This window comes from Acinonyx jubatus, chromosome E2, assembly GCF_027475565.1.
Source record: "Acinonyx jubatus isolate Ajub_Pintada_27869175 chromosome E2, VMU_Ajub_asm_v1.0, whole genome shotgun sequence".
Taxonomy (NCBI): Eukaryota; Metazoa; Chordata; class Mammalia; order Carnivora; family Felidae; genus Acinonyx; species Acinonyx jubatus.
The window spans coordinates 15,487,896-15,511,097 of record NC_069396.1 but is presented as its reverse complement, the minus strand read 5'-3'; the positions used below and the strand labels follow the sequence as shown (position 1 = coordinate 15,511,097).

The 23,202-nt window shown below is 45.8% G+C and overlaps 1 protein-coding gene across 1 annotated transcript in view; it reads left to right on the top strand.

Moving 5' to 3' along the window:
• Window positions 1-2,898: 2,898 nt before the first annotated feature.
• The window catches only part of ZFHX3 (zinc finger homeobox 3), a 276,618-nt gene continuing 256,314 nt past the window's right edge, over window positions 2,899-23,202 (top strand). The window contains exon 1 of the mRNA XM_053210049.1: window positions 2,899-3,246. The gene's annotated coding sequence lies outside the window, so the exon portion shown is untranslated. The remainder of the gene's footprint in view (window positions 3,247-23,202) is intronic.

Sequence of the window (23,202 nt, the reverse complement as noted above, 5' to 3'; positions counted from 1 at the left end):
AAAAACTTTTGGAAATAGTGAGAATTATGTACCACTGTAAAAGTGATGAATGCCACTGAACCATATGTTGAAAAGTTAAATAATTATATATGTTAAAATAATTTTTAGATACACATACATGTGTGTGTAGATAGACAGATAGATATAGACAGATAGATAGATAGATGATAGACACTTCCTGACAAATCCTAAAACCAGATGGTCAGAATGAAAAAAAAATCCATGAAAGCTATAAATAGGCAATGAAATAAATGGAAGGTAGAAAAGAAAGTAAGCATCCATCTCAGAACTATTCATTTCAAACTGTCTCAGAACGAAATACATTATCTTCCCTTTGCCTGGGCTTCCCCTACAGATGTGGGCGTTTGTTTGCAGCACATACCTGTGGCTGCATTTCGAGACCTCATCTCCTGCATTTGGGGCCGAGTCCCCCTCTGAACCAACACACCTGACGTGAAATGGGCTCTAAAAGCAAGCTTGCTCTCGAACACACTCCTGCTTTCAAGAGGAGTCTGAACACAACGTCCCATTCCCTGCCTTCTCCCGCCCTGTTTCCCTTCCGCCATCTGACCGTCTATCGACCATCATTCCCACTGTACGAGGACCTGTTTGCTTTCACTGGTTTAAGAAACGTGAAGGACTACTGTAAGAGAGCCCGTGGAATGTGGGGAGGTCTCTTAACCTCCCCGTCCATGAAAGACCTTCCCACCTCTCAGCCTCTAGCTCCTACTTGCTGTCCTTTGAAGAAAAAGCTACTTTCTAGAACCGTAATGGGAGCCCAAACCCAGAGCCAGCAGCAGGAGCAAAGTCTCAAAACCCCCGGGACATGTAATCACGTTCTCCAACCTGGTGCTGGAAGTAGGCTTGTGGCTTCCAACCTTCTTGGCCTGAGGCCAGACTTTCCAGGCCTCCCTCCACCCTTCGGCTCCTTCCCCTCATCTTCTGAACCAGAAGCTTGTTAACTGTTTTCCTGTGCTTTTATTTCGATTTCAAGACACCCTCTGTGTGTTAAACTTCAAAGAAAGTTTGCTCCATTGAGTGCAGTGCTGTGACAAGTGGAAGCTCCAAAGAGCCCTGTTGAAAATGGTTTTGTTAAAATGAATGGTGTTGGGACTCTCTCCCCCTCTGCCCCAACCTTTCTTTCAAATGAAATTGCATTTGTGCCTGGCTTAAGTTGCCCAATATCAATCCTGAAATTCTTAAAGATGAAAAGCAGAACAGCCACACAATATTTAAAATGTGAAATGATTACAAAATGGCACCAGGCCAATGTTTATGAATCATTGAATATGATCATAAAATCATAAAAAATAATCACCAAAAGGTAAATAAATTACCCAGCTTACTGCTTATTTTCACATAGGGTCTGACACAAAAGCTGCAGCCATGAATGATTTATACCTGTTTTAACAATAATACTCATTTTACTGAAAGATGGTCAGCACTTGGGCTGCTGTGGGCAACATGCCAGTTGTCGAAAGGTTAATGTTTCAGCAGCAATACATTAAATTATGAATAATACCGGTCCCAAAATGGAAGGTTATTAGCTCAGTATGCTTAATTAGCTCAGCTAGAACTTTGCCATCAAGTAGCAGTGCCCATTACGGCAGCTGTAGCAATGATGAGGGATGGCAGCATTGGGATTCTAATGCCAGAAGTGGGGGCAGGTAGAGGGGTAGGAGGGGAGTGAGGTGTGTCCTTTATTTTCATTTCATTCAGTGTAGCACTGAGAGAAGCGTCTCAGAAGCTGGTTTCCAGGATTTGAACTCTCCCATAGTTTCTCTGTGAAGACGTCGCGAAAAAAAAAAAAAGCAGGAATTACTTGAAATAGGAAAGGCATGGGGCTTGGTGTTGTTGACCCACCATGATCTGCTTCTCCACATCTGCTTGCTGCTTCTTAGCTTGAGACCTAACCTACCACTGTAACATAAGGTACCGTTCACGGGCTGGGCCCATCCATCAGCACCCATCCAACACAGACATTTGTTCAACAGCTACTATGTACCAGGCACGTACAAGGCAGTTAACGAGACGAGACCTAAGGGAGGAGACAGCCCTTAAACAGCCAACGATGTAACTGGTACATTAATTACAGCCATGTGATTGTCACGAAGGGAAGGTTTTTAGAACGCCAACGCCTAGACTGGAATTGGGGTAGAGGTTCTTGGAGAAGGCTTCCTGAAGAAGTGCCGTTTGCTCTGATATCTAAAGGGTGAGTAACAATTAGCTAGGTGGGTCTCTAGGAAAACTTCGAGGCGGAGAATATCTAAACCATGCATGAGTGTCCAGAAAGAAAGATGCTAGAAAAAGATGCCGGTGTTGCTTAAAAGGAGTAGAGGAAGAACACTGGTCTGCCAGGGCCGTAGCAGTGCCATTGGGCACCTAGCTTTGTGTGGGTACGTGTGCTTGTGCGTGTGTGTCCACACCTGTCACCACAACCCTCTCTGGTTTTTCCTTGCCCTTTCCTGGCTTTGCCCTGCCAGGTGCTCTGGTTTGAAACTCTGAGTTTCCAACCGGGAGCAAGGCCGGGACTCACCCATGATACCATGCCGGCTACACCCCGGCTGTCTGCACCACAGCCCAGCTCTACTTAGTACTATTAGTAGCTTGTTTTTCTAAGCCCTAAAATTCATTTTCTTTTCCCGCCTTGCTTCCAGAAAAATAAATAAAAGTGAACACATCACTCATTTAAGACGAGGAATGGAATTTAGGTTGAGTTTTTCTTTCTATTTTTATGATTAGTTAGAATTTTCCTGGGAACGCCGCCAGGAGGGCATTATGGTGAGATAATGTCCTGTATTTAATCAGTGTTGCAATGGCGAACTGCCTTCTGCGGGGAGAGGCCGAGTTAACGCATCCTCCTCTGTCTTGTCTGCTTTCAGGATGCGGTGGGCTAGCCCACAACGAAGACGGCACTGAGAGGTGGCAGGGCTCCAGGCTTGCGTGACGGCCCACGGGTGGACAGGATGCAGCCGTGACTCCTTCTCTTCACCCAGGACCCATCAGCTCTGAGAGCCCTGGAGCCCCCAAAGTAGCTGAGTCAAAGGGCCCCAAATCTGACCAAAGTGATTAACCTTGGTCCTGCATCCAGTGGACACTCCTGGCATCTTCCCCTGCGGCTTTCAGACGTCTGTTGGCCTGGACACTCTTCTTGCTTTCAAATGTGCATCTCGCCCCTTTGCATCTCAAACACAATGTGTGCAGGGGAAGCGCAAGGCTTCTAAGTGAACCTGAAGTCAGCAACAGGTAGGACCGGATCAGCCCCTTAACTCTGCATGTGCGTGGTCGTCCAGAGAGCCCCAGAAACGCTGCTGGAGGCGACGGCTGGTGGTTTGCAGTTTTCCGAGTTGTTCTTGTTTTCCTAGATGGTTGATCCATCACAGAAGAATGAAAGTCCCTGGCGGTGGTAAAATAGAAAAGGACATCTTTGAAAGATGTCTTAGAGAGATGTCTGAAAGGAAGGAAGAAAATGAGAACCCAGGGAAAAAGGAGAACAGATTTAACCTCAAGGAAGGGAGCACAGAGAATAGGTAAATGGATGCAGATTGACCTTTCTCCACAATTAGCACGGTGGCCAGGAAAACAGGAGCGTGTGGGGCACACAGAGCCTTTCACATTTACTGTTGTCCCTATGAAGTGTGGGGTCTGCGGGAGCCGTCTGTTCAGGTAAGGGCAGTGGAGAGAACAGGATGCCCCAAGCAACCCATAAATAGCAGGGTGAAGACAAAGTGTTTATTACTTAGCCTCATGAAGCCCATATAAGTGCTCTCCCAGGGTGCGAGAGAGCAAGAGCATGTGTGAGCTGGCCCGCGTATGTCCCGGGAGTGGGAGTCCCAGAGCCCATGTTCGCGCTTGGCTTGATTCTATGAAGGCGTCTATTTGATGGAACGTACTGGAACAGTTCATAGCCAGCCCAGCAAACCTTGTGTGGAGACAGAGCTTTCTTTTTCTCTTCCCTTTTCCTGTTTGCAGTGAGAATGAGGCCTTTCTCTTCTCGGCCCTTTGCTCTCCCCAAAGTTGTCTCACGAGGTCATTGCCAGCTGACAGGCTTCCCTTCAGGGCAAGGTTTGGATGGAAACAATGCTCTGTTTTCTAGGGGGCTGGTGAGGCTCTGGGCCTATTCCCGACTAGGCTGCCCTAAATTGAAATGGGTTATTGTTTCAGTAGGGCTCTCGGTTTCTACAGACAGCTCGATCTATGTGATGCAGGAATTTATCCTTGTATGTGTGTGCATGTGTGTGTGTAGGGACTACCATATATATACATGCCATCAATATCGAACAATAGAAAGGTGTTTTAAGATCATCGTGTTTGGCTTCAAGCCAGGTTCAGCCACTTACTAGCTGTGTGTCCTTGGGCAAGTTACTTCCCTCTCCTTTCAGGCATTAGCATCCTCAGTTCAGACTTTCTGTAAGGTACCTTCTTGTTCATTTGTTGACTCTGTGATTGCACAATACTCTATTACCGTGTTCAACAATGAGCTTAAAACCACTTTTTTAAAATAGCTTATACATCAACAGAACCAGTTTTCTAACAGCCGTCAAGGATATGTGCCGAATGTTCCACTGAATCTCCTGAATACTGAATTTACTGGTTTGCAAAGGTGAATGGAAAGTAGAAGAGATCTGTGTTGTCAAGTTCTAGGGTCTTGAAAAATCTTTATTGATGTACTCAGGGTTATCGTCTATAATAATCTTTGTCACCAGTGGATAATGTTTTGAGAATTAAGAAACACTTCCAAAACCTATACACTGGGAATTTCTGAATGAGACACTCCCCCCCATCCCCCTGTGCCGCTAGCTCTGCAAACTCTTTCATCTGATGAGGAACAGCAAATAGATCAAAGCAATTCACCGACACTAAGTTTGACTGTTTTTTATCATTATTAGTAATGATCAAATATCATAATATCAAATCTCAGAGGCCTCAGAGGAAACGGTAGGATAGTGACAAGACTCTGCAAGGCCCAACCTCTAGGATGCGAGGAACCTTCTGGCATAGCCAACCTTGTGCTGGCTGACTTTGCAGAAGTGTCGCCAGCACAGAACTATGTGCTGGCCTTCCAGGAAGGTAAGTCAGTGGCTTAGCCAACAAAGAGGGATTCCCTGGGATTCTGCCAATAAGTGCAGTGGGAATCACAGCCCTACAGCCACCAGATGCCATTGCCAACTCCTTTGTAGATCTCCATGGGGTGGTCTCTCCCAGGCTGGCTGGCCAATATCTTTTTGGAAGAGCTTGACACTGTTGCCTGCCTGGTTAGTGGCCTTACTGCTTTTTAAACATTCCTACCTTGGGGGGCCTAGGTGGCTCAGTCGGTTAAGCATCTGACTTCAGCTTAAGTCATGATCTCACAGTTCGTGAGTTCAAGCCCCACATCGGGCTCTGCACTGACAATGCAGAGCCTGGTTGGAATATTCTCTCTCCTCTCTCTCTCTCTCTCTGAAAATAAATAAGTAAAGTTTAAAAAGAACTATAAAAAATAAACCTTCCTACCAACTTTCTTTCCTTCCTTCCTTCCATAAACATTTATTGAATATATACTTTGTGTCAGATGCTGTTCATGGTACACAGTACTCAAATACTAAAACAAATGGTCCCTGAGCTCAAAGTACTTTCAGCTTCATGAAAGAGATAATCAAGTAGACAAGTAATCACCAATAGAGTTTATTTAAATAAAGTTATATACACTGAACTTGGAGAGCACAGAGTAGAAAGAAAGTAACCTGGCCTAGAGGGGGTCCTAGGAAAGATGTTTCTGACAGATATCATTCCCAGCAGAGGAAACACGGCTTATTTGGGAATCATGTGTAGACATTTTATGAATCATATTTAGGATTTGGGGAGGAATCGGGGCTGAAGATGATTTTGGGCACCCCCAGCCTCAAAGCAACCACAGCTGAGGCTCAGGAATGCTTCTTCATCCTTCTGCCCTGCAGACAACTCCCCAGGCCTGGACATTGTTGGGAGGAATCTCCACATCTTGCCAGTCATTCATAAAAGACATGATGATCATTGTTAAGACCTGCAGGTCAGTCTCCCAGAGTGACATCCCACCTCAGGTTCAGTGACTACAAGGATCGAGAGCCCTCCCTGGCATATTCATCCTATCTAGAAATGAATCTTGATTCACTGGGCTTCTACTGTCAGAGACTATACCTGATTTATGACAGCTAGTGCAGTGTCGATGGATAGTGCAGTCACTACATCCATGATTTAATCACAGCGGAGCCCTTGATGTTTCTTATATTAGACCCTTTGTTCAATGATACAAGTGGTTTCATGTTGGGCAAACTCTCTCCTGTTTAATTTCTCCTTGTTAAAAGATGTGCATTGGTTAAAGAGATGCAAGTGTATTATGTGAAGACGTATTGCCACATTTGCCTTTGGAAGTAGATGTATGGTTGTGCAGACTACCGAAATCTGGCCCCAGGGCTACGTTATGTCCATATGCAAAGGCCCTACCCAGCCCAAAGCCTTCCAATGAGCCTTACTTTTCTGCTTCTGGCTCTCTCTGGCTACTCCCCACCCTCATACTCCTTCCTACCATGGAGATTAAATAGTATGACCTCCCTTAGAACCCACACAGGGCCAAGATTCTTCAATGACTAGCCAACATGACCAACAGTGTAGGGATAGAAGATCCAATTCTTGTGATAAGATGAGCTCCTATTTATTAGTGGTTCTGTCGGCTGAAACCGATGTCTTAATATCCTTGATCTCCTCAGTCAATGTATTTGACTGCCTTGACCCTCAAGACCTTCTTCATGATGTTTTAAACCTCATTTGATTACCTGGATTTGTGACCCCACAATCTGCTCTGACTTGCCATACCTACCTGGTCCCTAAAGCCCTTAGTATGGAGCCAGAATTCTCATTTGCTCCAGTAATACCTCCCTTGTTCTTCTCCATGCTTGGGTTTGATACAAAGACAGACTTCATTTAGGTGATTCTTGTGGTATTCTAGGCTATATTTAATCTTAGAGATGGTGAGTACAGGTATATGAAAGAAAAAAAATGAAAGTCCAGCTTAGCTGATAAACTTTTTTGTTCCTTACAGTTTAAAACATTCCCCGATCTTTGAAACACATTAAATCTCATAATGTATTAGAATTTGGTGACACTATCTTTTACTGCTGGAAAGAGTCCAGACTGACATGAACAAAGTAATCTTTTCCATGAAAGAAGACATATGAATGCCACTTGCTTATAGAGTCCCATGGGATTCTCGTCTGTCATCCTCCATTTTTAATTAGAGTTGTAATCATCTCTCAAGAGGCATCTGGAGGCTTCATTAAATCTATCAGCTTCACTATGATATATAAAACTGGTGGTGTTTAAAATCTTGGTCAAATAAAAAATAGCAGGAAGTGGGGCAAAATGTATCTGTCATCTAGGAAGTTCAGGTAAAGTGAGTTTCTCTTTCACTCTACAGGACTCTGACTTTTATGTAGTCAGCACCAAAACAGCACCCTTTCCAGTTGGTACATTTGCTTCGTGTCCACCTCACATTCCTGGAGCCTTAAGTCTCCAGTTACATCATTAGCAGCTGTGGTTCAGGGCTTTTTTTATGACCATGAACATGGCTCACTGATGCTTCTTGCATGATTCTACTGAGCATGCATTCCTTCATATGTTGAGAAGGAGGCTGCCTTCTGAGCAGAGTTCACTAAAAGCCTTCCCTGTAAGCCACTCTGAAGTAAAACCCATAGCAACTAGGAGTGTTCCAGAACCTTTCTTCTTCCATTCAGCCCGCTGGGTGGGTCTTTCAGCCTTGATACCCTCCCCTCACCGTAGAACTGCAAAGTATCTGATAGTGTTTGTCACCCTTGAGTTACTTCACATCCACAACAGGTAGTCCCGTGACCCTTTGAGATGGATCAGTCTTTCCAGGTTTGGCACTACAACCATAGCACTAGACCAGGGGTTTTCATTAATGGCACTATTTTTAACTGAAAATTGTTTGTTTGTTTTTTTTTTTAGAGAGGGAGAGAGAGAATGCATGTGAGCAAGGAAGAGGCAGAGGAAGAGAGAAAGAACTGTAAGCAGGATCCATACCCAGCATAGAGCCTGACACGGGGTTCGATTCCATGACTGTGGGATCATGACCTGAGCTGAAATCAAGAGTCAAATGCTCAACTGACTGAGCCACCCAGGTGCCCCTCATTGAAAATTTTCATTGATATAATTACTATTGGCATTTTGAACCAGATAATTCTTTGTTAGTGGAGGGAGGCATTCCTGGCCTCTACCCACCCGATGCCAGTAGCACCTGTTCCTCAGTTGTAATGAGCAAACGTGTCTCCAGGCATTGACAAATATCCCTTGAACAGGAGGTAAAGTCACCCCGTAGTTGAGAATCACTGCCCTATACCTCATGTGGAACAAGTAAGTAGATGTGGGGCTATCTGGCTTTCCTAGTAGAGGAATATTCTGGAGCATTTGTGGAATCTTCCCTGGCCTCCAAAAAATAGGAAAGACAAAATGTGATCATGAAGAAAGTCACATGAGCCGTAGAAACCACAGGACTTTTCATCATTCGTTTACAGTTGTTCACTCCACTATTTTATGTATCAGAGAATTACTCAGATGTGTTAGCAGTTGTGATGTAGAGGGATGTCCAGCTATCTCATATCCTATTGATCTACCTGGTGCCATCACGGGGGGTCTCGTTAGAATGAAGCCCGTAATATGTTTGCATGTTATGCTCACTTAGGTGGCTCCATTAATCCAGGGTTTTCCTGAAATGCACTTTCCTATGTCTCATTTGGTCATTGCCACACATTCTAGTAAAGTTGTGATGTTTTAGAAACTGTGTCATCATTTCTCAGTGTTTTCATTACCTTTCGTTTCAAAGAATGCCTTTATTCTAACAAGCTCATTTGAATGGGCAGTGACTAAAAGAAATAATTGGGCCTGTGGAGATCTGTCCAGGCATACCACTTCCTTCGTGCCTAAGAAGCCTAGTCTCCTAGTATTCACGGCAGAGTCTGCTTTCATCTTGTACAAAGAGGTAAAGTAAGTTAGTGGGAATGAAATGTAAAATTCATTCATTCATTCAAAGAAAAGTTTTCAAAGTAGGACATTGTGCTAGTTACCATGAGATATTTAGAGACACATAAGACACAACTTCAGAGTTCAAGTGCTCTTTTTCTAGCAGTAGAGTCAAAATGTGGACAAGAACATTTGTAATATAATGCCTAAGTGCCATAGGCATTCAGAACAAGGTCACAGACAAAGGTGGCTTCTGCACACTACACTCTATTGTCTGGCCCCAGATTCTAGAAGGCATGTGTAAATGGCCCTTGAGAATACTTCACTTTCTTCTTCGACATGACAGTGGATCAGGAAAATATGGGAGACAAAGAACAGTTGGGCTTTACCCAGGCATTTGGCAACATGGTAAATGACAATTTGTCCATTTATCTTATGGGGAATAAGGTGAAGTAGGAGTTTCTTAGTAACCAGTTGACCATTGTTGGTGTCACTGTAGAGGGAGATTCTGAGTGCTGCGATATTAAGGTTTTTCATCTTAATCCGTGTGTGATTGTCATGAGGTCATACGTTGCAGAATAAATATTTCAACAGATTTTGATAGGCCAAGGCAATGAACCAAATCTAACAAGACAAAATATAATGCAAGAAAATGGAAAGTTTTGTCTTGGATCCAAAAATCCATCTGCACAAATATGGGGGCCAGGTGCAAGCTTGGCAACAGATGTTGAGGAAGCATTCCCCCCTACCTCAGATTTGGGGTACATTAAGAATCATCTGGCATTGTTGTTTAAAATGTGGATTCCAAAAAAATAATAAAAATAAAGTGAAATGTGGATTCCCAGATGTCACCCCCAGATTACCAGATTCAACAAGTTTGAGGTGGTACCCAAGAATCTGCATTTATCAAGGATCCTGGGTCATTCTGAAATAGAAGCTTCAGTGGGCCACACTCTGTGAGCCACTATCTTAGAGCTTTAAGTTGATAGCAGGAGGATTCAACCATTGTATTGAGCAAAGTGTAATTAGGAGAACAAAGGAGGTGATGACCTTGTTCTCCTGTACTAGGTGGAGGAGCAGATGTAGATAGTTTACATTTAATCTTGGGACATGACCCTTTAAGAAGAGAGTCAAACTGAAAACAAGGAGGTGAAAGAACTCAGAATCAGGTCTTGTAAAGAGCAGCTGCAGGAACTGGCAGTGCCTAGCTCAGAAAGGTCACAGAGAAGAGGACAGGACAGGACAGGAGAAAGGTTGTCTGTGTCAGGGAATTAAACATGCTCTGTGTCAGCAAGTGCCTCACAAGGTGACACAAGGACCAGTAGGCAAGAGCTACAGGAAAATCACTTTATGCTCAAAATAATGGCCATCCTTCTCCATTGCTGTCCACAAGGCTGGGGGTGTTCAATCATGGACCACGGAATGTGATTCAATGATTCTTTTAAGAAGTTGAGGGGCGCCTGGGTGGCTCAGTCGGTTGAGTGACCTACTGGCTCAGGTCATGATCTTGCATTTTGTGAGTTTGAGCCCCACGTCCGGCTCTGTGCTGATGGCTCAGAGCCTGGAGCCTGCTTCGGATTCTGTGTCTCCCTCTCTCTGCCCCTTCCCCACTCATGCTGTGTCTCTCTCTGTCTCTCAAAAATGAATAAACATTAAAAAATTTAAAAAAAAGAAGTTAAGTAGTGAATAGGAGGGTTGAATCTGTGGTAGAATCAGGGGAAGTTTGGTTTGTTTTATTATTTTCTTTAGTAGGAGAGAATAGAGCATGTGTAGGTTTTCAAATATAAATGGATTGATTAAACAAAGATAGGAGAGTGGTGGGGGCAGGCATGCCATGGTGACAGGAGTAGGGAGAGATAAATAAAGAGTAGGGGAGTGGGGTGCCTGGGTAGCTCAGTCGGTTAAGCGTCCAACATTGGCTCAGGTCATGATCTTGTGGTTGGTGAGCCTGAGCCCCGGGTGGCGTTCTGTGCTGACAGCACAGAGCCTACTTCACATTCTCTCTCTCTCTCTCTCTCTCTCTCTCTCTCTCTCTCTCTCTGTCCCTCCCGCACTTGTGCTCCCTCTCTCTCTCTCCCAAAAATAAAATAAACATTAAAAATTTTAAAAAGTAGCAGAGTGGAGGGACCTGTGAAGGTCAGACTCTAGAGCCCAGGAAAGATTTGCAGTAGAAACAAGGCAGAACAAGAGAAAGGAGGTAATGGGTAAGGATCCCAAAGCATTTTGTGGTGGAGAAGAAGGTGCAGAGCAAGGCACTGTAAGGTAGCATAATGTGCAAGTTGATGAAATTCATTCCAATCATGGTTTCAAGAAACAAGGGTTTGAAATCTGTTACCCAGAGTTAAGAAAGGGTGCCATTGGCGGGGGCTTGATGAATGTGGAAAAGGTGTGGAGCAACAGCTTCAGGGAATTTGTTCAGTGGTCAGCAAGCATTCGTGGCTGGCTGTTGCACTGTAGAATGTTGTACAGAGTACAGTCCACTCTAGGTCCTTACGCCCCCAGCCATGTTGAGCAGTCTGGAGGCTACAGTGAAGAGCAGGAAGCTCTTGGACCGGGAATCAGCATAGGGTACCCCAGAAGGACAAAGGAACTTGAATTTCAGGCTCACAAAGATTGGTCAATACCAAGCTGTATTTGTCAAGAGGCCACTTCAGAGTTTAAACAAGCATCTATCTCCATTAAACTTAGAAACCCCCAAACCTGGAGATACCCAGAAGTACCCAAGATATCTGAATTTCATTTCATTGTGCTTTGTGCTCCCATCTTGGTCTTCACAGAGTTGGAGCTCTGCTGACTTAAGGTTGTGTACATGCAGTGTGTGTTCTAGAAGTGTTGAGTTTTTATGAAACTCTGAGATTTTAGGAAGTGTGAAGACCGCATGGCCACTATAACTTATGTGAAAAGGTGTAAAACTATGAAGTTTTTTACGTACTTTCTCCCATTTTTCCCATTTACTTCCTAGCAGATTGTAAATGGATTTCTGGAAAATAATGGCTTTAACTTGTAGAGACATACAAGATAGACACGATCTAAAAGTTTACCATACCTGTCTTTGGCCTTGGACCCATTGAATTCAGAAATCCATTCAGATCATATCTGCATCCATGGGAGAGATCTGGAAACAGGCCTGTCGAAGCAGAGGTCTAAGCTTTGACTGTTTGCTTCCTCATTGTTTTCCCATGATCAACTTTTAAATATTCCTTAACTACTTGTAGAAACACCTCTCCTTTAAGTAGACTTTTTGCAGGGCCAAGTTTTTGTAAGGAAATCTGTTATTGTTGGCTAAAATCATGGGAGAGTAACTTCATTTTTAAGAACTTGGAAAGACTGAAAAGAAGCAAGATTAATGCCTCTATTTTTAAAAAGCAAAGAGGAAGTTCGTAATGTCCTAATCTGGAACTTTACCTGGAAAAAATGATTGCCAAATCACTTCTAGAATAATCTGCAGTGAATACAGTGTTGGGAACTTATATCACTTGACAGAGCAGTCCTGTCAGACTGATTCATTTCCTTCCATGAAAAAGTAACAAGATTTTAGTAGATTGAGGGGAAATGATAAATGTAATCTATATTTTATTTAGCAAGATGCTTGAACCTGCTCCATCCAACATTTCGGTCGATAAATTCAAAAAATTGGGGCATTGGCATTAGCTGTCTAGGGGGCAATTGAGTTCCTATCTTGGGGTCTGGCTTTAATAGCACATCCTTTTTGTAACAGGGGAAAAGTTACCTGATCTGCTTTAAGAGGAAGAAATAGAAATGTTAGTAACTTACCCCAAAAGGATCCTTTATGCTCTGAAAAATGTATATCTGATATGTTTGTCATTCATGGTTTTGATTATTTAGATATGCTCAGAAGATGGGTTACGAATACATGTTTTTATAAAATGAAATAGACGCTTGCTCACAGTCATTCATATACCCTGCTTGTACATCCTCCTGAAAATTCCCCGAGAACTTCCTGACAGAATCGGTTCTCAGGCCTCTCTATCACCAAAGAAGAGGGAAAAAAATAAGAGGAAACAATAACTCTGAAAGCAAGTGAGATGTGTGGAAATAAATCTGTCATACTCTGTAATTCCAAAAGGGAAAGATACTTCTGGAAATTCTGTTCTGGCCTCGGAAAGAATCTGTTTCTAGAAATGGTGGTAGTATTATGTTGATGATTATTCCTTGGATTTACATATCTCCTGTGCTGCAGGGAGCCCACGCACCTTGATAACTTGTGTCATTTTTAACTATTAATCTTCACAAAACCCTCCCTGAGGAAATCTGGTGGTTTCTTGCATTCCTCATTTCAGTAACCATATGCCCCAAATTAGATATATCAGATACCTGGATATGGAGAAAATTTGTCCTTGATAATATATCTTTATCTCTGCCCCATTTCCCAGTATTGGTTTTCCCCGCTAAGTGAAAGTAGAACGGTCCTACGGAAACTTTCATAAGCCAAAATGGCATAAAGCGAAGCAGCAATTACCATTAATTTATATGGAAACATCTTTGAATGTTTCCAGACCCCCAAATAACCTCTCTTAGGCTTTTCTGTTACCTTAGGACACATCATGCTAACGGACGCCCAAAATAAATTGAGATAAAGCACAAATGCTCACAGACACAGTTCAAATCTCTGGCAGCTGGTGCTGAAATGCCGGGTGTGGTTCTGGAAGGGGCTTGGTGACTGCTTGGGGTGTGCGTGGTCTCTGTAATGGCTCACTGCAAAGCAAATGCTGAATGCTATTTTCACTTTTTGCCCTTTTTTTTTTGTAAAACAAACTTGTCTTCAGATTTCTTTCCATTCATAAAAATAGGTAGTAATGTAGGCTTTTGTGAAAGTGATGTGGAGTAATGTGAACTTTTGAGAAGCGGGGAATACCTGCACCAATGGAGTGAGCCCAGATCCCGTAATACCTAGAAAGAATGTGTTGGATTTGTGCAAGGCTATCTAGTTTGTATAGCCTTTTTCATAATAGCTTGTTCTTCACGCTCCAACCTCACCTGTGCGGACAGGTGAGCAGTGGCAGGATAATATTCACCAGTCTGCCACGTATTAAACACCTGCCAGGTGCCCGGCATCATGAAAGACACTTTATATTAACCATCTCACTTGATCTGCCACCAACCATGTAGGGTGTGTATTGTTATCTCCATTCTCCATTTTACAAGGAGAAAGCACAGTCCAGCATTAAATGACTTACTGGAAGCCATCGGGCTCTTGGTGGCAGAGCTGGGACCAGAATCCAAGTCTTTGAAGATCTTTACACATTCTAAGTTTTAAGAAAAGACTTTGATTCCTCTAGGTAGTTACACAGTTCTTTTTTATTTAATTTCCTACATGTTAAAAACATTTTTTTTAACATTGTACTTTTATTTTTGAAGGAGAGACAGAGTGCAAGTGTAGGGGGGGCAGAGAGAGAGGGAGACACAGAATCTGAATCAGGCTCCAGGCTCTTAGCTGTCAGCACAGAGCCGGACAAGGGCTTGAACCTACAAACTGTGAGATCATGACCTGAGCGGAAGTCAGATGCTTAACCAACTGCACCACCCAGAAGCCCCCCGCCAAATTTTTAAACATATTTATTTATTTTGAGAGAAAGAGGACATGTGCAAGTGGGGTACAGGGCAGAGAGCGAGGAGAATCCCCAGCAGGCTCCACGATGTCAGTGCAGAGCCAGTCTTGGGGCTCAGTCCCATGGACCTGTGAGATCATGACCTGAGCCAAAATCAAGAGTCAGATGCTTAACCGACTGAGCCATCAAGGCACCCCTACTTTCCTACGTGTTTTAAAAACTGTGGGTTGATTTGTATATTGTGTATCACTGCAAGGTGTGTCCATCTCTGGCTTGTGGTCCGTCATGCTTGGCTGTAAGGCGTGTCTTTCCTGTGCTACCAGTGTCATCTCTCTGACATCCCTCCCAGAGCAGATTAGGAGAGTGGTTCTGTTCTCTAAGTACCAGCAAAAAACTTTTGTTTTCTGTGGTCATTTGCCATGAAAGAGATAAGTGTTAGGTATCTCAATCAGATTTTTAAAAGTACACTGATGATGAAAAGTGATTGTCAATCCACCTTGTGTTATTGTTACGCCACTTTGGCCCAGCCCACAGGCTCAGCAGTTGAGATTACTTCCTTTAATAAATAATCATGGAGTAAACACAAAGAAAGAAAGAAAGAAAGAAAGAAAGAAAGAAAGAAAGAAAGAAAGAAAGAAAGAAAGAAAGAAAGAAAGAAAGAAAAAGAAAGAAAGGAAGGAAGGAAGAAAAAAGAAAGAACCAGATCTCGGAAAAACACTCAGTGAAAGTCCTAACTGTATTCATTCATTCTGAGTTTGTGGAGCATATCTCTATACCCACAACTGTTTTCATCCTGGAATCATTATTAGCAATTTAGTGTCATCATCATTGTCATCCTCCTCATCATCAACATTATCATTATCCTCCTCTTCACCACGGGCACATCACTGAGTAGCAATTAGCACTGTGGGCATTTATGGAGATGTGTACAGAGTATACTCCATATGGAGCCTATCCTTGGGGAAGCAGGTGGGGTAACACATAACATGAATCCAAATATATTCATAAATGCATGTGTGTTTCCACATCATCACAGGTATTGAATAGCGAAACAAATGGATCTTATCAAACATTATTTTGGTGTCTGCTAACTAATCCAAGAAACCTCCCCAGAGAGCTGAATATGAGAAGCTAGGTGAGGTCACTTCCAGCATTGGGCCTCCTCAGGAGGAGGTGAGCCTGAGCTAGACTCAGGGACGGGGGGGGGGGGGGGGGGGGGGGGGGGGGGGGGGGGGAAGAACTTCCTGCACACCCTTTCCCAGATCCCTCCAAGGTTGAAAGGCAGCATATCAAAGGACCTCAACTCCTTCTATGGTTTTGTGTGTGTGCGCCCGCGAGCGCGTATGTTTTGTTTTCTTTTTTGTCTTGTTTTTTTGTTTGTTTGCACGATTCCCACCACCCTGTATCTCATCCTGGCTTTAGTTTGACAAGCAATGATAATAACTGGATAGTGTAGAATTCTTAACAGAGGCATCTCAAACCCACAGCTGGGGGTTTGGAACCTGTGTTCCACCCTATTCTTTTGTGCTTTTACTTCGGCCAGGGCCCCATAAATATTCATGGAGATGGTAAGAATGACATTGAGACTCTCCTTACCACTTTATTTGGGTTCTAAAACCACAAAAATCATTTAATTGACCAACAGAACTATCTACCTAATTGACAACTCAAAACAGCGAGTCCTTGGCCTATAACATTTGGAAGTTTAAAATTAGAACTTGCACAAAATATTTAAAGCCAGGAGAAAGTTCTCGATTCCCAGCATGTCTAAAGAGGATTTAGATCTTGACATGCCTGAAGAGACATGTCTGTGACTGGAGCTTCGCAAAAGCCCCCCACCCCCACCCCTGGCTGGCTGTGTACATTGACCTATGAAAAGGTCTCTCTATAAGGTGACTTCATAATATCTGAATTCTCTCCTCCCTGGCTGCCAGGGCCATTTAAATGTGCACTGGAAATGTTTTTCAAGAAGTAGGAATGCATGTGAACATTGAAGAACTACTATTTTAATGTTGAAGGTCCTATTCTTAGATTTTACTAGGGTCTTCCAACAGGATGCTATATTCCTGATTTTCAACATAACCCAATGGTAAATATGCCCATTAAAACACTCTTGTCATGGGACACCTGAGTGGCTCAGTTGGTTAAGCATCTGGCTCTTGATTTCAGCTCAGGTCATGATCTCAGGGTTTGTGAGATCAAACCCCGTATCAGGCTCTGAGCTGACAGCATGGAACCTACTTAGGATTCTCTTTCTCTCTCTTTCTCCCTCTTTCTCTGCTCCTCCCTCACTTGTGCTTTCTGTCTGTCTCATAATTAAGGGAAAAAACACACATGTCCTCCTCGTAGAGTTCTACCTTTATGAGTGTTGGGGACTATGAGTTCACATGTAAGTAATGATTACTTACTGGTCTCACTCTTTTTAAAAATGTTTTTATTTTAATTCCAGTTAACGTACAGGGTTATACCGGCTTCAAGTATGCAATATAGTGATTCAACACTTCCATACATTACCTTGTATTCATCACAAGTGCACTCCTTAATCCCCATCACCTATTTCACCCATCCCCCAATTCCCCCACCCTCTGGTAACCACCAGTTTGTTCTCTATAGTTAAGAGTGTTTATTGATCTCTCACTCTCTCTCTCTCTCATACTCCCCCCTTACTTGTTTGTTTGGTTTCTTCAGTTCCACATATGAGTGAAATCATACGGTATTTGTCTTTTTCTGACTGACTCATCTCATGTTATACTCTCTAGCTCCAGCCATGTTGTTGCAAATGGCAAGATTTCATTCTTTTTTATGGCTGAATAATGTTCCATTGTGTATATTAATGACCTCACTCTTGCATGACTTCACATGCCTCCCTCTGCCTCCCTGCCCTACCCCAAACTAAAAGGTGTAGGAGCCCAGGAGATGACGGCCTGGGTGGGAGATGGGAGCAAAAGAGCTCTGAAAGCCTGCTTTCTGCCCCTTTTCCCGGGCCAGTCAGTTCCCTTTGAAGGCACCCGTTGTTTTACCCTCTGGCCTCACAACCTTGCAGGCCACCTCTGAGGCAGTTTCCAGGGACATCGTATCTCCACCTTTCCATTAGGATAAATAAACAGTTTGGGACTCCCGTGTCTTTATTAAACATTTCCTCTAAACTGCATGCTTTGGCTCTGAGCCCGCGTGCACCAAGCAAGCTGTCCGGGAGCAGCCGGACCCCAGAGCCCTGCCACTTGGTTCCTCCTATAAATAGCCCTCCGAACAGGCAGCAGGCACCTGCGCTGACCACTGCCCCCTCCTCTCTGCCTCCATGGTCTTCCCAGCTCTCCAGGTTGGGAAGACGCCAAGAAGCCCCCTCAGCCCCAGACAGAAGGAGTAGCGGCAGCGGCAGCGAGGTGCGTGTGCTCGGTGGCCCCGCAAGGCCAAGAGCCGCTGGGACCCTGTGGGCCGGCCGTGGGGAAGGGAAGGCACCCCATCCTGCAGCAGTGAGGAAGCGTGGGAGGGAAGCTGGAAGAACGAAGGCTGCAAACAAATAAATAAAGAAGGCATGTTTGACCAAACCCCCAACACCTAAATCTCCAAGTCCACTGGAGCAGGAAATTGAGTGGCTGAACGGAGCGGCCTTGCTCTGCCCTCCCCCCACCCTTGGCCTGGAAGGTTTTCCAGGCCTTCCAGAGGTGTTTGCTTTGTTTTCTTTTGTTTTGTTTTTTTTTTTAATAAATCTCTAATCTACACAGAAAGAGGAAGTTTGTTTTTAAAACAGCGAAGATTCAGTGGCCACGGACGTGAAAGAGATTGAAAGAGGAAGAAAAAGGCTTGTCGAAGAGAAGGAAAAAGGGTTCCCAGAAGTCTGCGTGTGTGTGCGCGCGTGTGCGTGCGCGCCCGAGACGGTCCAAGAGGCGGCCTACAAGGAGAAAGAAAACAAAGGAAAGTGTGACAGAGAAAGACAGAGAAATAAGTGGGAGAAGGCGCGAGTGCGGGGGGAGGGGCCGGGCGCCGCGCGAGGCGCAGAGGCTGGACGCCGGAACGCAGGCACGGCCGGCGGGAGGGAGGGAGGCGCACATGTGTGAGAGAGAGACAGTGATGTCAGCATTTCCTTCTGGATTGGTCACGTGGGCCTTGCCAGGTAAACAGACTGGAAATAGACTCCATAAAGGCAGAGCCTGCTGGGGGAGGGTGGAGGCGCTGGCGCTTCACCCTTTCCTCTCTGCTGCGGCCTGACAGAGCTGGTTTTCGTGTTTGCGACAAGGTGGTCTCCGAGTGGAATTGCCTTCTTATGAGCCAAGGACTATGACTCAGGGAGGGAAAGCTATTTGCTTTTATAATTAGCTCTAGGACTTTTGAGACGCTTTGATTTCAAAAGAGAATGGAGGTGGGGATGTGTGCACGTCTAAGCTCAGATGCTGTGAGAGTGTCTTGGGCAGGGGATTGCTTATCCTCATTTGTCTCCTTCCAAGGGGGTGGGGGTCAGATGGGTCTAGATCCAGGATGGCTTGGAAGGCCGCAGTTTACAATAAAAGGGTCGGATGCTGTGATGATCCATATTAGGAAAAAGGAAATGCTAACAGGCCCTAGGTGAATATATTCTCTTAGGATACAGCTCCGAATGTGACCCTGGTACCACAGGGAGGAATGGAGACCCAGGAAAGTGATGAGGTGACAAAAAGTCCTCACTGTGACTCAAGCAGTTTTTTCAAAGGGATATAAAACCAATCCCCATCCAAACCATGGCAGGAGTTCAGGACATTGTAGAATGGTGGAAGCATGTCTGGAAACTTTATCTGAAAAGCAGAGTAGATGGAACAGGTGATTTTTCCACCTGGAAAGCTCTAGAGTCCAAAATGGTGAGAGGCTCTTTCTTCAAATTTCCTGGAAATGGGGCCTTTGCCTCTCTGATGAAATAGCTTCTTTAGGTTGTTCTTTGAATGATTCGGAATTGAAATGAACTACCTCATTTTGGTCATAATTTTCTACATCCTTGTGGAAATTTGGCCAAACCTGTGAGGAGAGTGACGAACTATCCCAGTTTCTAGAGCTGAGGGGATTCCTGGGATGCAGTTGTAAATCTGGAACAGTCTTGGGCAAAGTGGGACTAGTTGGTCAACTGTAGTGGGAGGCCCAGTCTAGTTATAGTAAGATAACTCATGTCCATCCTGTTCCACCAACAAACAGAGCAGAAAACCCCTTTCATTCCCTATCATCTTTCTTCCACGGTTCCCCCACCTTCATTTCTTTCTCTTAACTGTCCCTGAGCCGTTTATAGCAGAGATGACTGCAAGACAAATTTGAGTGGATGTGACTCTGTACATGGACTTGGGAGCTGGCAGAATACAGTGGAAACTGAAGAGTTGGCTTTTGTTGCACCTGGGGAAAAAAGAGGAGGGGGAGGGGACTGGGCATCCTTGCCTCCTGTCCCTCCCCGCCCCCAACCTTCCTTGGGCCCTGGGAGGAGGAGAAGCCCATCAGCACCACAAGTGTACTTTCAGCCCTTGGATTGAAAGATAGATATTTGATACCCCTCTCTGCTAACAAAATACGTCACTCTGACAAGATCCCAGCCCAGAGTTATTTTTGTGGCATTATGTAATTGGATTGCCTGGTCAGGAGCACTTCCTTAACAAGGCTTCGGCAGCCCCTCGGTGTGGGCCTGGCCAGTCCTGCCCAGTTACCCACTCTGCTTCAGCCCAAGACGAGACAGCTAACTGCAGCAAAGAGATGTCAGCCAATGCCACTGACCTAACTGCCCCATCCCCTCGCTGCAGAAGCCCCGGAAGGAGGACTTCGGTACCTGGTCGCACATGCCGTGGCCAGAGTTGGCTGAAGACTCTCCCATAGCCAAACCTCAGTACCGCACACCGGGCATTTTTGTTCTGAGGGGGCTGCGGGCCTGCTGCTGCAATTCATGCCACACAGGCAGTCGGAACCTGAGAGCTCCAGGAGCAAGCCCCAGCGTGACCAGGAGCCCCTCCGCAGGCCTGCCATCTGGATGTCACTCCCCTCTCTTCTTCCCCAGCTTTCTGAATTTCCTCACATTTATTCCTGAGTAATTGGTCATCTGATCATCCCTTCCTGTTAGCCTGCTGACTCACAGAAGTTAGGAACTTGTCTGAGCTTCAGACACAGTAAGAAAATTGACAAAGAAAAACAACAAAAAAAAGGCCTGGTGCCATCTTGCCCTGATATGGCCCATTGCAGGCCCGCCATCGCAGGGGTACACTGGCAATTGTTTCGGGGTGATAATTATGTTGCTGTCACCCTGGGGTGGGGGCTTGTTCATCTTTTTTCATTGTCATTTCTGTCTGTGGCCTTTAGAGAACATCCTCCATGCCTTTCTGTGATGTGTCTCCCAGCCCGGAATCCATATCTAAACCAGAGAACCTTTCCCGGAATATTTTTCTTTCCCCCTTCTCAGCCCATGTGCACTACATCTCTCCTCTTATTTTTCCTTGAGCCCCTGCTTCTCCTGACCTTGACAAGAAGCAGACGGTGTAATAGAAATAGCTTTAAAGCCAAATGGTGCCGCGTTCGAATTCAAGCTGAGCCACTTAAATAGCTGTATGTTCTCAGTCTCTCTGAATCTGATATCCCTCATCTATAAAATGGGACTAATAATACCAGTTTCCCAAGGCTACTGGGAGTATTGAATAGATTCATGTAAAGTGTCTGCCAAGGGACTAACACATGGTGGGTGCTCACCAAATGTAGGGTTTCAACAAAGGTAAGGAGGAAGAGAAAAGGGCGAATTTGCCAGGCTCCTAAGAGCTAACCTCCGTCGTCCCCCTTAAGATACCACTGGTCTCCTCCTGGAATGCCCTCGTTAAGGGTGCAGAACTGAATCTCACCATCATTGGGGGGATGGGGTCAGGAGGGAAAGGGAAAGGGTTCCTGCCATAGAGACCACCATGGCTGTTCTTTCTGGGGAAGCTTCCCAGTCTGAAAATCTCGCCTCTACCTGCCTCCTTACAGTCAGGGTCTCCCTGTACGCCCTTCCAATGCTGGCCACTAAGTTGAGTGTATTAGCTCTAGTTTTGCGTGCACCAAGTTGCAGGGGCCACCAAGTACCCAGAACAAAGGAACGAGGGACAAGTGTGGTTTCTCCCAAAGTGCCCACATGTGTGAACCTTGCATGCCTGTTGCAATGTAGATAGAGGTCATTCCAACTCCACAGTAGGAACTAGTTGGAACCCATAAGTCAGGGATCCCGAGACCAAAGTGAGGTCCAAATAGCCACAGGCAAAATGATGGGGGAGAGAAGGAAGGCGAGGTTCCCTGGAGATGGGTGGAGGTGAGAAGACCAGCGCCCCGGGGCACCTCTCACTGAAGTGCACAATTTGCGAGGGGCTCTGACGTCAGCTGTACCTGCAGGGGCGAGGGCGAGGTGGGGGAGAGCCCGTGGCAGAGTGCATTTGTTCCACTTGGCAGGAAGCCCTTCCCTGAAGGCTGTGAGTTTAACCTTTAGCATTCAAGTGTCGGGGCTGAAGTGTTGTTCAGTGTTGTTCGGAGCACTTCTTCCTGCTGCAGCGCTCCCAGACCAAAGAGAGGGAGGGAGGTCTACAGAACTAAACACGCAGACACGGCGCTCCTCAAGCCAGGCCCTCGCTAACTCTAAGCATCCAGTCCCACCTTCTTGGCTAGCCCAGTGTCTGGTCAGCCTTAGTGGTGAGCAGGGCCCCAGGTCGGGGGGGGAGGGGGAGGGGGTGGCTCCCCATTCCCACCTCTCCCTGGGCTGGCCTGAGCTGGAGGCGGCCCCCAACTGCCCCCTGTGGTCGCTGCTGCTCGCCCACTTTGGCGCCCCACAGGTACCTGTGTCCTGAAAGAAGCTGGGAAGCCCAATGAGGGCAGTGGACAGGGAATCAAACCACCAGCTGCCAGGGGTGGGGAGGAGGACCAAAGCCGGAGGCAGGCACTGGGCTTGGGCAGCTCAGCTCAGGCCTGAGCTGCACCTTCGACTTTCCTTCTTCTTCCCGGGCCTGCGGGTTTTTCTGGGGGTGCCCCGCAGGGGCGTAATGGAATGCTCAAATTGTTCCATGGGGGCCAGTTGAAGGGGTGAGGGGCCTTGCTAAGCACGTACCTGTGCTGGCTTAAGCTCCCCAGCTGGCCTCTCCAGGGGCCTGAGGAGCCCAGGCTTCCTCTCAGGAGCCCGAAACGGCAGAAGAATATAGATTTCCCAAAATGGGGCTGGGTGTGCCAGACATTAAGGACATATGCCCTGGCTCAGTGAGCTGTGGTCAGAGTCTCAGGAAACTCGCGATCCTTGAGGTCATGGTTCCTGGGGAGGTGGGAACAGCGCCTGGTGTCCATGATGCTGAGCCCAGGGGGCAGGAGACTAGATGTAAAAAGGGCGTGTCCCATGCCAGGACCAGAGGAAACTGGCATCGAATATTCCTGCTGGCCCGCTGAGCCCTGGAATTAAACAGGGAGGTGGCCATGCTCACAGGGGACCACTGCCCTGTGTGCTGTCCTGGCACAGGTTGGGCCCGCTGGACATCTGTGAGGAGCCCAGCTGGCCAGAGCCCCAGCCCGCGCACCCCCGGGGTTGGCACCCACTGGATTTCTCCAAGACTGTGGGGCTGCACCCTGCCCTCCACCCCCCGGCCCTCACCAAGCGCTGGCCCCAAATTTCGTGTCATCCGCGTGCAGGAAGATCGAGTTT